The 15,253-nt window shown below is 46.4% G+C and overlaps 1 protein-coding gene across 2 annotated transcripts in view; it reads left to right on the top strand.

The window, feature by feature from the left end:
• Nucleotides 1-15,253, top strand: part of LOC134488915 (regulator of G-protein signaling 4-like) — a 257,964-nt gene that overhangs the window by 219,882 nt on the left and 22,829 nt on the right. Inside the window, exon 1 of one of the 2 annotated variants that reach the window (XM_063291269.1) lies at nt 12,205-12,304. The exons of the other annotated variant lie outside the window; for it this stretch is intronic. The gene's annotated coding sequence lies outside the window, so the exon portion shown is untranslated. Of the gene's footprint in view, nt 1-12,204; nt 12,305-15,253 lie in introns of those variants that run through there. 2 annotated transcript variants of the gene reach the window in all.

Below are 15,253 nucleotides of genomic sequence, written 5' to 3'. Positions count from 1 at the left end.
CTGCCATTTTGACTTTTCTGACCCCCCCCCCGCAGATATCCCTTCTGGTCTTTGATGAAGCCGACTGATTTGCCAATGCTGATGTGATAATTAATTTGTGGCTCTTTCTGGAAAATACAGCACAACTGTTTTCTTTGCTCCAAAAACTATCACGGCAGCTACCCAGTATCCATGGTTATGCACGTGCTGTAGTGCGAACACAGTGACTGACTCACAAACACAGGCTCTTGTGCCTTTACAAATTGTGCCTTTACAAAGCAGAGGGAATTTTAACAGCTGCATCTTTTCTCTTGCTCCCAAACGACAAATTGCATCTGGTACAAGCTTCTTGGCTACCCAAATGATAAAGGCAACTGCATACTGGATTGCTAGAGAAAATACCGGTGGAGATTGTGAAGTCTCCAGCTCTAGGCTGTCATGTTCGCCGTTGCAATGTTCAATGTCCATCGTAACGTTTCGCATGCCATGGTGCTGACGCGCGTTCCGGTTGGGAGGGAGCTGCTGGGAGACCTTGTACCAGGCTGTCTATCTGTTTTCTTGGGGATGGAATGTGTTTGGGTTATCATTTGTGTTCAAGGTCCTTTTTGCCCGTTGATTAGCAGAACATGTTAGGAGCACCTGGGATGGGGAATTTGAAACGGTTGTACGAGGGGGAGGGATCACATTCACACCGAGGGTTTTTAGTTTGTATTTGGCGCGCTTTTGCTCATTCTCAGCTTTCTTTGTACTTGCATACTATTCTTAAATAAACCAGATTTTATTCAAGCTCTGGCTTGTGAGTCTGAGAATACTTTAAGATAGGCAACCATTACATAGGCCTTCTCACAGGTGGCTGAATTGGTTTTCCTGCACGTTATAGAGAGTTGGGTTGCGTGATCCTGATGGTCCCTTCCAACTCTATGATTCAATGTTCTGTCACCTATAGGCCTGTTTTAAGCCAGATACTCAGCTACGCTACTGTACAGCTGTCCCTCGCTTGAGGCCGGAATGCAAGGGCTTGCAATCCAATATATTCAGATAGCACCAAGTTAGGAAAGATTGTTCTTCAGTTCATTCATGCTTAGCCAGGTAAGCATCTCATGTGTTTTTCTCTGGCGTAGAATTATGAGAGAACCAGAATTAATTTTTTTAGAAAAGGTTCTAGTTCTCTCGAACTCTGCCGAGAAACCAGGCACATCCCCAAAGATAGAAACAGACTTAGTAAGATTTTCAAGTGGTCTATCCAGCAATAATCAGATGTGGAAAAAACTATAAAGGGAAAAAGCTGCTCTCTAAAGCAACCTTTATCAGCCTGGCCAATTTCCAGATGGGCTGGATGACAACTCTAATCTTTCCCAGCCAAGCACAATCAATGCTGGCTGAGGATGAGGAGGGCTTGTGGTCCAAAACATGTGGCCAGCTGATGGAGGAAGGCTGAACTATGCAAAGAAATGGGCATTAAGGATGCCCAAGAAAAAGGAAAATATTGTGGGTAAAAGTGAAGGGCATTTCTGAGAGTCCCTGCCAATTACAGGTGGTCCTCGCTTAACAACCACAATTGGGACCAGAATTTCAGTTGCTAAGCAAAGCAGTCATTTAGCAAATCCAACCCGATTTTATGACCTTTTTTGTGGCAGTTGTTAAGCAAACCACCTGTTCCTTAAGTGAATCATGCAGTTCCCCATGTATTTTGCTTGCCGGAAGCCAGCTGGGAAGGTCAAAAAGGCAACCACTTGACTGCAGGATGCTGCAATGCTTGTAAATGTGAACTGGTTGCCACGTGACCACAGGGACACTGTGATGGTCATACGTCTGAGGACTGGTCGCAAGTCAGTTTTTTCAGCACCATCATAAATCTGAACCGTCACTAAACAAATGGTCATTAAGTGAGGACTACCTGTAGATCAGACAAAACAGAGTGACAGGGATCAGTGGCTTGGCTTGGTACAAGGGAGTGACTTTTTCCTATCTTGTGGCTTGGAGGGGAGGGGAGTATTGCCACAGTGTTAAACAGTTCCGATTTCTTGTGTGCCTCTTCTCAAGGGCTTGAAGGCCAGCCTAATCCCACGTCTGTCTGCACTTTGTATCTCTCCATTTCTTGTTAAATCCAGGGGACAGCTGATACAGCCCATGTTGTTGTCAGGCTGGGTTCACTGCTGACATCCTATTGCACAGAACTGCCGTGGGGAGAAAACCTTTTGGAGCTGACCACTCTTACAACTCTGCCTCTGTAACTACGCTTGTGTTACATTTACACAAGAGGCAGTTACGATCATGAAATGAATCATCGCAGGCTGGGCTCACACAGCGCAGCGCGCTGCGAGAGGCGGCTTTACAAATCCATATTGCAAAACGTTGTCGAACCAAACAGACCACATTGTGGCTTGGTGTGAAGCATGAATCCAGTTCCAGGGACGCTTTGGTGGAGCATCTGCTTTGCAGACCCAGGTTTGTCTGTTCATGCTCTAGTAAATGCTGAGTTAGAAAAAAGTTACTTCAGAAAGTAGTGGAAGGAGGCCCGGCTGTTCACGCAAGGCTGGGGAGGGATGAGAAAATGCTCTGACTCAATGTAAGGCAGCTTTTAGTCTGCAGCTCTTCAAAATGAGTGGTCTTGCTAAACATGCTCAGTGCAGCTTGGAAGACTATGCCACTTCAGACTCAGGAGGAAGAATCACTTCTTAAAAGTTTCCCCGCATATGGAAATACAATACATCAGTGTTTTTCCACCTCAGCAACTTTTAAGATGTGTGGACTTCAAGTCCCAGAATTCCCCAGCCAGGACCAGAATTTTGGTTGCTAAGCAAAGCAGTCATTAAGCAAATCCAACCCAATTTTATGACCTTTTTTGCAGCAGTCGTTAAATGAACCACATGTTCCTTAAGCAAATCACGCAGTTCCCCATGAGTTTTGCTTGCCGGAAGCCAGCTGGGAAGGTCGAAAATGGCACGCTGGCTGGGGAATTCTGGGAGTTGAAGTCCACACATCTTAAAAGTTGCTGAGGTTGAGAAACACTGCAATATATCAAAAAGATGCCTCTGGTCATCTTTAAAATCAGCCTTCATATGAACTATTTCTTCTTATGTTACTGTTTTCCCAGGAAGACGGTGCTCTATGCAGTTAAAAATGAGGGGAAAGCTTCCAGAGTTTAGATTAAACTTTACAGAAAACAAGCATTTTTTTCCCAATAGTTTGACAGAGAACCAATTCACCTGATCCGTGTGGGGGTTTTTTGGAAGTAAATCCCTGTGAAACTTAAGAGTTATCTACTTTGGTTACTGGCTATTTCTTTGTAAAGCTTGGCAATAGCTCAGAACACTCTGCTGAAGAAAAACTTCAGTTGAGCCATGGTTCATTATTTATTTTATCTATATTCCACCTTGTTTCTTTAGTTCTTGAGGTGAAGTGGCATGCGTAGGATAAAAAATCCTTGAAGTGTTTTGAGTTAATGGGGACCGTACCGATTAAGCTTGGCCTGATTCACACATCCCATGAAGCCTTGAACTGTGTAATCATGATTTACTGAAATAAACATAGAGTGGGCTCATGCAACCAAAAACGCTGCGGTTTGCAAGGCACCAACTTGATGGCATGAGGGGCCGTGTAGACCTACCTGATTGTGGCTTATAATTAAATCAGCGTGACTTGAGTCTGACGTCCGAACCAAGCCCGGATGTCTTCATTAGAGTTAATTACTTGCACGTTCTCCCCCAGCCAGGAGGAAAGAGCAAATGATGTCTGAGGGCAAGATGAGAGTTACTGAAAGCGTTTGCGCCTGGAAACTGACCCGGGGGACGGGGGGGCGCTTTCAGCCCTGCAAACCCGGGAAAAGGATGCGCGCCTTTCTTCCAAGAAGCCAAACCCGACAGGGCTGCCCGGAGCCTTTCCAACAGCAATCCCGACCCGGTGGATGGGGAAAAAAAATCTCGCCTGCGCCCACCGAGTTGGACAGGAGGGAGACGGGGGCTGCGGAGAAGGCGTGGCCCGGCCTGGCCACGCCCACCCAGATCTGGGGGACGCCGCCTCCGGTCCTTCGCGGCCCCGTGAGCGTGGCGCGCGGGGTGGGGGGCGGCCGCCTTGCTGCGTCCGGGAGCTCGAGTTTCGAGGCTTAATCCCGCCGCCCCTTCCAGTTCGGGAAAGCGGATCCGAGATGCTGGGAAAGGCCGCCGGCGATAGGAACAAAGTCGCCGCCTTCCTCCCCGGGGGCCCCGGCGCCTTCCAGCTGGGCGGGAGGGGAGGGACTGTCGCTCCCGTTAGTCTGAACTCTCAGCCGCGCCGGCTGGGGGTTATGGAAATCAGCGCGCGACACAGCTAGAGGACACGATTTAGCAAAAGACTGGAACAAACAGGATGAGGCAAGAGGGATAAATGTATGCCATGCGCTTTCTTTTAATGGTACCTTCAGCCGGCCCCAATCCTGAAAGACTCCCTGAAAATTTAAACAAAAACCTGCATCACCCTAAAGAGATCATCACAAAGCAAAAAAGAAACTTAAGCCAGTCGATTGGAGCCAAGGTTCCTTGGAATAATCAAACTCTTCTGGGTGGATTCTGAAATATCAGCCATAGGTGCTTTTGTTTCATGGAGTGGAGGGTGCCACAGAGAAGCCCCACCCTTCACGGTGTATCTTGTGAAGCAGGGGACTTACAAAACCTACACACCATGAATTGCATCACACAACTCTGGGACCTGTGGTTTTAATTAGCTTGTAGTGTGAGGGGAGCTATTATGGCTTGTAGGGATTAGAACAAGGTGTGAACTCAGCCAATTATGGTTTTTTTCAGTCATGTACTGTAGTAATGCAGTGTGGGTGCAGTAGTGGCTGTGCTTTAGTCAGCAAACTATGATCAAACAAATCAAGGCTTAAATACATCGACTGATTGGACTTGATAGCTAAGGTGGAAAAGATTCTCACCTTTGGAGAACTGTTACCAGCTGGGAGCAGAAAGTGATAGATTAGTACAAATCTTACGGGGTTCCCTACAAATACCATTACCATCAGTCAGAAATTCAACAGGGGAAGCATTCTCTGGCTCAGTGATGGCTTTTTGTGATAGCTTGGTTTTTGGCCACTTGAATTTCTGCCTGCTAGGCAGTTGCTAGAGGGCCCTTGCCAGCAAAACAGCACAGAGAACACGCCATATACATAAAAAAGGCAAAAGTGTCTTTGTGGATATAAGGGGAAGGAACAATCCTATTATCTATCTTTGTCAATTGGTTATTCACTCAGCAAGCCTTCACTTGTCCTATTGCACAACATCCAACTTCCTCATTCCACAGTGCTGGGGACACAAAATCAAGGCTTATCGTAGGATAGAAGATTAGAAATCTTCCCATGGTAGTTACCTCTGCATATTCCGAGTCACTCTGCTGGCTGTTAGTGAATTATGGGAACTGTAGTGCAACCTGCCTGGGAGTTAGCAAAATTTTCTTGGATTCTTTGAAAAGCAGGCTTATTCTGGCTGCAATTGACAAGGTCATCTGGAATTTACTAAGGTAGATACATTCTACTTTTTTATGCAGTACATAACTCCAGCACCACTATGCTTGTTCCCTGGCAACTTTCCATGGCTGTGAGTTACCTTAGGAGCCTAGCTGAAAATATAAATGTTAATTGAAATTATTATGTTGTTGTTCTTGTTGTTATTTTGAACAGTTGCTTTATTTATGCAATATTTGGCTAATCATTCATGGCAGAAAGATTTTCTCCCTTCCTCTTTCCTTATACTAGAATATGACATCATCTGACAAAGCCAACTTTTGGGACGCTTCAGACAGACAAAAGGTGCTACTTGTCCAGGCAGGGCATAGCCCAACAATATGATTTGTGGCTAAAAGCTGCTGTGTGACTGAGGCACAACACCCATGAAACACAAACTAGCCAATCCCGTCGGAGTCCAGTCCTTTTACAGATCCAAGATATTATACAAACCTGGTATATGGTTCAGGGTCTCACCCAAATGCAGAAAATGGAACAAATGCAATTACCGTGGTTAGCTAACCTTGGATAAGTTTGTCCTGAAAATACACATCATAATTAGAAAACGTTGGAAGCTGAAATAGGCAAATCGGAGATGAAAGGCTATCAAACGGGCTATTGGTTTCAAGAGCTATAATGTCAGGAGTGGCATACGGGGGGCGGGGGTGCTGGTGCTATATGGGTGCTGCTGAATTTTGGGGCTGGCGGAACATGCAAGTCTGCAGGGCTGGGGGTCGGTGGGGCAGCTCTAGGACTGAGTCAGTGAAGGGCCTGCTCTTCTGCAGTATGGGACTTGCAACGAATCCTGTATTGTGAACAATTCCTGCAGGCTTGCAAAAAGAGAAAGAAAAAATACACAGCCAGCTAAAACCCTGAAAATGACTTTTCCACCCTCCAGTTGTTTTTTTAAGCAGCTTGAAAACATTTCTCAAATCCCTCCTCCAGACCCACCTGAGGATATGTTACTCTCAAGGGGTATTATTATCCAGTTGGTGCCTGTTGACGTCCCCCTCCACCGTTGACCAAGGCAGTAATTTGGGGCCTCTTCTTCCTTTACAGCAGCCTTTCTCAACCTTTCAACCCTGGAGGTGCCCTTGAAATATTTTTCGGGCCTCTGGGAACCCCTGCACACTCCGGCTCAAATATAGGCCCGAAGTTACAAAATTATATTGTTTCATGTGCAGGCCTGTCTATAGGCATTAACAATGTTCTTAAACTAAAAATAAAGAATGAAACCTACCTCTTTAATGTGTAGTTGCCCCAATTTGAAATAATCTTTTAACTAAATCGTGATCTCCCAGGGAACCCCTAGTGACTTCTTGCAGAACCCTGCTTGAGAAACCAGGACAAAGGAGAAGAAGCCCAACAGTTATTTTGGCAAAATGATGTATTAATACTGCAACAGTTGATTACACTAAGGATCTCTCATGAGGAAAGGCTGTTGGAAACACTTGGGTTTTCCAGAATATGGCTTGAAGCTAGAGATGCTTGATTGATTGATTTTGATTATGTGCCATCAAGTCGTTTTTGACTCCTAGCAGCCACATAGATGGATCTTCTCCATGACGATCTATCCCTAACCTGTTCTTTCAAGTCTCATTGCCACTGTAAACTGAGTCCATCCCCCTTGCTGCTGGTCGTCCTCTTCTTCTCTTTCCTTCCACATTTCCCAGCATTAGAACCTTCTCCAGAAATCTGGGTCTTCGCAGAACGTGTTCAAAATAGGATAGTTTGAGGCTGGTTATTTGTGCCGTGAGTGAGAACTCTGAGCTGATTTGTTTGATGATCCATCAGTTTGTTTTCTTGGCTGTCCACCGTATTCTCAGGAGACTTCTCCAACACCATTGTTCAAAGGCATCAATACACTTCCTCTCCTGCTTCTTCAAAGTCCAACTTTCGCTTCCATAGAGTGTCACAGGGAATACCATGACTTGCACAATTTATTGTAAACCGCCCAGAGTCCCCTTTTGGGAGAGATGGGCAGTGATAGAAATTTGAAGAATAAATAAATAAATTCAGATCTTTGTAGCTATAGACACATCACGGAATCTGAATATCTTTCCCAAGGCCTTCGTGGCTGCTCTACCAAGTGCTAGTCCACAGTGTATTTCTTGACCGCTTGTTCCTTTACTATTGATGGTTGATCCTAAAAGGCAGAAGCTGCCCATCACTTGTATATCTCCATTGCCAATTCTAAGGCTGGTTGTTCTACCTGTTGTCATTAGTTTGGTCTTCTTTGTATTTAATTTTAGTCCCATTTGAAGCTGGAGATGGGTGGAAGATAAAGCAGGAGCAGTTTGGATGTTGGATCAACTTCTGGAAGTCCTATCCAATAGAGTTGTGCTGATTAGCCATTCTGCGAATTGAAGATCAGGGCATGTGGAAGGTACAAGTTTGGGGGAAGTCTGCTCTGTTAATAACAGTTGGTGAGAATGTCTTACTTCTACTTGTTTGATAACAGAAACAAGGCTTTCTTCTTGTTTGCTAAACAAGAAAACTTGGGAGAATCAGGAGGGAGGGACGGAGAGACTCTGAAACTTCTGGACCTGGTTGTGGTGCTGTTTATATCCATTGGCTGAACATCTGGCCAGGGGGTTCTGCTCCTTCCTGTTCAGCAGCTGATTTAGTACCTAATTCCTCTTGAGGGCCCTCAAGCTTTCAGCTATGAACTAGTCAATCCTGTGAGCCTGAAGTCTGCCACCTTTGACCAGGAGCATTGCAAAACCCTGTAAAAACAGTTAATCCAAGGGATCTATTCCATTAGAGAAAAGGGGAACAAGCAATGGCTGGTTCTTATTTTATGCCTGCTGGTCTGGGGGGTAAAAATATGTCTTGTGTTTACAACTTTAGATGCCAAGACATTTTTATTCCCAACTCCTAGTTAATACCTGTTTTCTGGACAAGAGCATCTGAATTCGTTGTCTCACAGTACTGATGGAATGATTGGAATTAAGACCTTCTGCCTCCACATTGGGACCTCTTTTGCCCCAAATGTCTCAGGGAAAGCTATGACAATTTGTGCAATACTGCTGAAATCATGCCAGCTGTACTTCCGTGACACAGAATCAATCAGTTGGGAATTTAGAGAGATCACAAGGACTGAGTAGTCTCTTCTTAAAAACTGCCAGAGGTGTTGAACCCACAACCTCTGCAGAGACACTGCCCCGCTGTTGCACAGATCTTCCAGTCAGGAACATTTTCCTTATATTTACATGAAATCTAGGTGGCTGAAACTTCTACCCACTACTTCTGTATCTACTTGGCATATTTATCCATGAATGGAAGCACAGTTAACTCAGCCCAATTTTATTTTATTTATTTATTTATCTATTCAGCACATTTTTCCACCGCCCATCTCAAACATGACTCTGGGTGGCAAGGCAATTTTCTGGGTCTGACACACTAAACCTTGTCGTAAGTAGGGCAGGGCAATGTTTTGGAGCTGATTCCAAAAGGGTGCTTCAGAACATGCAGAGATGCAAGCATAAGCATCTGCTTGCAACTGTTTAAAGCAACTACCTCTTTCTTCAGGATTGCCCAGTCCCAAAAAAAGATACAGTTGCTTTAAAGAGTTGAAGAATGACGCTACATTTGTAAATTCATATGGTTCAAAGCCCTTTAGGGGATTGAATCTGAAGAGCTGCACAATCCTAACATTAACTACAACTGTCTTTGTGCCATACATTAGATTAAAATATGACCAACTAGTTTGTGGTTCAGTGTGTTGTGTCCACTTAGCTACTCTAGGAGTTGTTCAATACAGCTGGAGGCCACTGGATTTGGAGAGGCTGTTCTTAGTCCACACGTAGCATGATTTGTTTTTGGCTTAAGGACAGTATGTAACTCTGCCCTTATGGGTCAGCATGATGTATGAACCAATTCACCCACCTGGGATTAATACACCCACCCCTGTTTAATCCTAACATCAGAATTCAACGAATGGACTATTTCACCAATGGGGGGAACAAATGTTACAAGAATGCAAATTGTCTTAATTAAAATGCAAATTGAAAATAAACTAAAAATCTGAAAAATTGAAATGTGGTGGATTTGCTGCTAGCTTTGTGTGTTAGAGAAACTGAGACACGGTGGTTTGTAAACCATGTGTTGTGTGCACCCAGAATACAATTGTGTGTTCAATAAGCCATAGTTAAGTCAATGATAGTCAGCATAACACGGCTGGTCTGTTGTGATTCACAGGGGCTCCTGAAGAGCTGTTCTTGTTCAGCCTTCTTACCAGGAAGACTTTCGCAGTGCCAAGCCTGGGATGTTGTGCATATCAAACCCGTCTTCCACTGAATGCTCCGGCATTCCTCTTTTGCCAGCAGAGATTTTAAAAGCTCAGTGTTCAAAGGCCGTGACAGACCATCTTGCATCTTTCTCTAGACGGCTCAAGGCAAATGCCTTGGAAAAACCTTTCCTTTCTGTTTTGTTTATTCGCATCCTGTAGACAAGTGGGATGTGACAGTATCAGCTACTCCTGTCTTTCACATATCTGATACTCCTCTGTCACACGTCACATCCTGAGTCAGGTGTTACACATTTCAGTTGGGGAGTTAGCCTCTGCCATTTGTATGAAACAGTTCCAGTGTCCTAACTTTTTTTTTTCTTCTGTTCCTCAAGGGAACAAAAAAAAGGCAGGGACCGCACCAGCCCTCTGCACTGGATCGGGACCACCCGTATGCCAAGCTTCCTAAAAGGTGGGTGACTTAAGTTTGTATCTGTCTTTAGTTTACTTGCAAGTTGCCTTGAAAGGGTTTTTTTTACCCTCAAAAGAGGGCTGTAAATAATTAGTAACGATAACCGACACTGTTTTCCTCCAAAGCTTTTTGATCACGCACCTTTATCAATGAAACCTTTTTCAGCATGCATTCCCCAATACATGTTTATTTATTTATAAAATAAACAAACAAACATGTATTGCGTTATAAAACAATACATGTATTGCGTTATAAAACGTATTGTGTTATAAAACAGACCCCCCCCCAAATACATTGCCTTTTGTATATTTTGTACATTAAATATTAGTATAGCTTAATTTCTTATTTATTTTTAATCTAAAACATGCTCCCATATATACAGTATTACATTTTGTGTATTCTGTATAGTCAGGGTCAATTCTTAGCAACTCCATAGATAGTTTAATTTCTTATTTTTTTATCTACAATAAATATAAATAGATAGTCTCATATTTTCCCCAATTCCCAGTGGGTTGTCTTGTGCACCCCTGCTATGTGTGTACCCCACTTTGCAGGCACCATTTTAAACAGTTCATGGGAACTAACAGGAAGGATAAATTTTGCCTGCGGAAAGCTCTGAACCTATAACGCGGCTTGGTAAATTTCCAGCTTCTCACTTTCACTGCCTTTTGTAGCAGATGCAGATGTGCGTTTTTGAGAGCTGCACAAGAGGCAGAACTTCGACAGGTCAATCTGTTATTTTTCTGCTATGGAGCCTAAAGTTCCTCTCCCTTCCAGAATTCAAAACACACAGGAGGAAAGGCCACCCCAGGCAGTAGCACAGGTAGGGCCGGATCAGGCAGGTGCTCCTGAGACCTGCAGGCCAGGATTTCTGCAAATGACACCTTGAAAGAAGGAAGGTGCAGGCTGGCTTCAGCACCTTGGCAGGCCACACAAGCCCAGCATCATTTGGTTTCATTTCTCTATATCAGGGGCTTGTGGACAGATTTTAGAGTCAGGCAGGTGCATGACCAGATGCACATTTTATTATTTGTAAGCAAGCAAGGATGGATCTTCATGTTATCATTGCTACAGTGTTTATCGCATTTGTCAGTAAAGAGAGAGGGTAGGTAGGTCTAGGTTTTTATAACTGTACTGTGTGGTTTTCATTGTGATTGTAAATGTATTATGGTAAATATTGATTTTATCCCTTTAGTGCAGTTTTAACTGCTGCTTAGTTCTTGGTTGTTATTTTTTTTATTGTGGTTGGACCATGCAGACATTCGTGGGAGCGTTAGAAATAAAATATTTGTGAGCGCGCACACTGACATAGCAGGTGTGTGTGCCAGTTGCTTTAAAATAAGGGAAGAAAGGCCTTTTTAGGGCACTGAAAGATGAGGGGGCAGTAGGTTCCCTTAAGCCCCCCACGTTTCTTCTTACTGCACCTCTCAATGTCATGTTTAATGCCAGTCTGTGACCCTGAAAATGTGCAAAGGGGGGAGGGAAACCCCCAATTCGGAGATTACATTTTAGCTGTTGCATTTTCCTGCTCTGAAGGGTCCGGGTGTGTGTGTGTGTTTCCATTCATCCGGTCATTTTAGATGCTGGACCTACCATTTGGGTGGGGAGCCCTCCCTGTGTGGGGCTGGGCTGGAGGCAATCACCCCCCTTTCCAAAAAGCCCCGTCGGGTTAGCCTAATCGCTGCGGGCGCGGGGGTGCTAGGAGGAAAGGGAGGCGCTCCGCCCGGGCCAGGTCGAGGAGCCCCTCCGGCGCCCGCCGCCCCGCGGATCCGGAGAAGCCACAGGTGGCGAGGGCGCCGCCTGCCCGCCGCGCTCTGTGCCCCGCGCCACAACCAGACGGCCGGCGGGGAGCGCCCGGTGAGATCATCGCCGGTCCCTCCCTCCGTCCCTCTCCCGCCTGGCTCTTGCGCGCTCGCGCTTGCCAAGGCCGGGGCCACCCGCGGCCGCCCACACCTCGCGCGCAGCCCGCGGGGCTCGCTGCCGCTCCCTTCGACGGGGGAGGGACGGGCCCGCCTTGGGAGCTGCCGCTGCCGCTGCCGCTGGCGGTGCGGCTGGTTGAGGCGCGCGGGAGGAGCTGCCCGCCTGGCACTGGGGTGCAGCGGGACGGGAGCGTCGCCGGCAGCCCGCGAGCGAGGACCGGGCAGGGAAGGTGAGCGAGGGCCGGGGCGGCCGGCCGTGCGGCAGCGCAGCCCTGTGTCCCGGCTTCAGTCCCCTGCTGCCTCCTCGGGCAGCGCGCTGGATCTTGCGCGTCTCTCTCTCTCTCTCTCTCTCTCTCGCCCGTTTTGGGGCCGCGGCGGGTACTTTCCCCAGTCTCTTTAGCGGGCTTATCCCCCCACCCTCCCTGTCCGCTTTCTGATCGATAAGCAAAGCGGCTGGGTGACACCTGAAGAAAAGAGCCGCAGACTTTGCCGCTGCAGTCCGCCCCTTTGAAGGTGTCCCGAGAATTTTCCGTTTGACAGAAGTAGACCAACAGCCCCCCCCCCGCGCCCCGTTTTGTCTTTTAAGCCAGCGGGTCCGTAATTGATCCCCCTACATACGCGCGCACGCGCGCGCGCACATACACACACACAGGCTTGCTGCCTTCCAGACGAGTTGGACTACAGGTCCTATCCTCCCCAGCCCCACCTTACCCTGGAGGAGGAGGTTTCCTAATTTCTTTTCTGACTGAGTCATTTCCATTTCTGGCTTGCCTTGTTTAGTTTTTTTTTTTTTTAATTCCTCCCCGTGTCACCGCAGCATTCGACTCCTCTCTGGCCTCAAACGGGGAGAGCAGGTGGATTATATTATCCCCAGAGCCAAAGAGACATGTTCTGCCCCATGGGTCCTGTCCTCCCCCCCCCCCCCGCCAGAAAAAGTGCTGAGAGGTCCCGTTTGTTTGTGATCTTTCCCAGCCTAGGAACTGATTTGGAGTCCTTGCCTGCAGACTTGCTGAGATTCCCAGCCCGCCCCAGCATGGATCTGCCGGCCCTCGCCTATGGCTGTTTACACTCTGGGCATTCCTCTGCCTTTGGGTTAGATGGATGAATGGCTGGACAGGCATGGGGTGGGCCTTCAGATGGATGCCTGGCATTTGCTGCTAGGGCCAGGATGGCAAGGGGAGGCAAAGGCATTTGGCACAGAGTGTGCATGACAGAGCGAGACCAAAGAGGACGCTTGCAGGGGCTTATCAGCTGGGCTTCTCCCTTCCCTATTTTCTGCAGGCACTCGATTTACATCTCCGCAGAGACATAAGCCAGAAACTCCAACTGTGACCTTTTGCTCTCCCTTGGGGTGCAAGCACTATTTGGAGAGGATTTAACTCTTTGTTCCCTGCCTGGCTGCCATTGCTAGCAGGACAGAGGCCCGTTGGTCTTAACAAGACAGGCTTCTAGCTTTGGTGCGTCCCAGTGAAGTTTTAATGCTACAATTGTGCTCCCTCGTTTGATTAAAAAAAAAAAAAGCAGGAGGCCCAGAAAACATTTTCCAACTTCCAGGACCCTCCGGCTTGCTTGATTTCTGAAGGGAAATCTTTCTGCTGTTACTCCATCTTAAAGGCTTGGTGGTTTCCATTTGGTGGCACAAATTAAAGCTGAGGTTTTACTTTTTTTGTTTTTGTGGACCTGGGACTGAGGCATGCCAAGAACTGCACTCCAAACAGTAGTGGGTGGGCCAGAACAATAAATACATTCCGTTTACATTCCATTCCATCCTATTCCATTTCCTCATCATGGTGTGCATAAGAAAATGGTTGTGCACCACCAGCAGAGAACGAGTGCACCTCAAAGAAATGGTGACTGGGGAAAGTTCATTAACTGACTCAGACTAGCTAGCCAAGCTGTATTTTGCAGGACCTGGCCAACTTAAGGATGCTCAATGTGGACATTCACGTCCTGCAGACTTTCGGAGAGTCCGTTAGATTTTTAACCAACAGATACTAGGGAGGCTAAACTTCTATCCATGAAACGTGTGTAATTGAGAGTTGATATGATGTAGATGTGAATGGGGCTTAGGGACGAGAATCCTAATCTCCATTCAGACATGCAACTGAGCAATCTGAAGTCTCTAGCCCAGTGTTTCCCTACCTTGGCAACTTCCAGGTATGTGGACTTCAGCTCCCCGAATTCTCATCAGTAGCCATGCTGGCTAAGGAATTCTGGAATTCGAACTCCACACACCTGGGAAGGGCCCAGGTTGAGAAACACTGCTCTAGCCAGACCAAAGGCAGCTCCCCTCCAACATTGGCCAGAAGGAGACAAGAGACCTTGTTCAGACATTGCACTAAGCTCTAATTAGCTTAACTATGATTTATTGAATAAACCACAGTGGCTGGATTTGCACAGATTGCCAAACAACAAAAGTAGGGCTCTGTACAGTGTTGAGCCCAGCCATGCAGGTGTTAGTTTTGACAGCTGGCAAGGGTCAACCACAGCTGTCCTCAACCAAGTGTCTCCAGAGAAGTAGGGCTTCAACATCCGGAATCCCTTCTGACATAACTCTCCTATTTCTGGGCGTTGAGATCCCACACACTTGGAGCGTATCAGGCTGGGGAAGGACTTGTTTGCAATAACCCAGCCTTGTCTTAGGTTATTATGGATAATCAGAATTCCACAGAAATGGACAAGCAGATAAGCTGGTAGGTCCAAGACTGTTCCTCTCCTCTCAGCCAGCCTGCTGCATTCCTGGACTGGCCTTGGATAGGTATCTTATCCTCTTTGTGGGCCAGGAGAAAAGCATGGGCTGTTCTGTCCCATGTCCCCTTTTTAATTTTGACTGATGGGAAATGAGAAGATTGCATTTCTTTGTTGCTTTCCTCCTGGGGTTCATAAGTAAGCAAAGGATCGTTTTGGTGATAACTTGTTCCAACCCCTTCAATGACTGTGGCTACAATTTTGTAAGGCAGAAGAATGTTATTAGGCCTTTTTCCTGCTTAAATCATAATGATTGTCTGAATCCATATGTCACATGTTTAATTAGCTTAATTAAACATTGCAAAATCAAATACAGGCAGTCCTCATTTAATGACTGCCTTGTTTAGTGACCATTCACATTTACAATGGTGATGAAAAAGTAACTATGACAAATCCTCACATGTATGACCTTTGCAGGTCTGTAAAGCAAG

Source organism: Candoia aspera, chromosome 2 (assembly GCF_035149785.1).
Source record: "Candoia aspera isolate rCanAsp1 chromosome 2, rCanAsp1.hap2, whole genome shotgun sequence".
Lineage (NCBI taxonomy): Eukaryota > Metazoa > Chordata > Lepidosauria > Squamata > Boidae > Candoia > Candoia aspera.
Note: the sequence above shows the minus strand (reverse complement) of the source record. Positions and strands in the feature narration are given on the sequence as shown.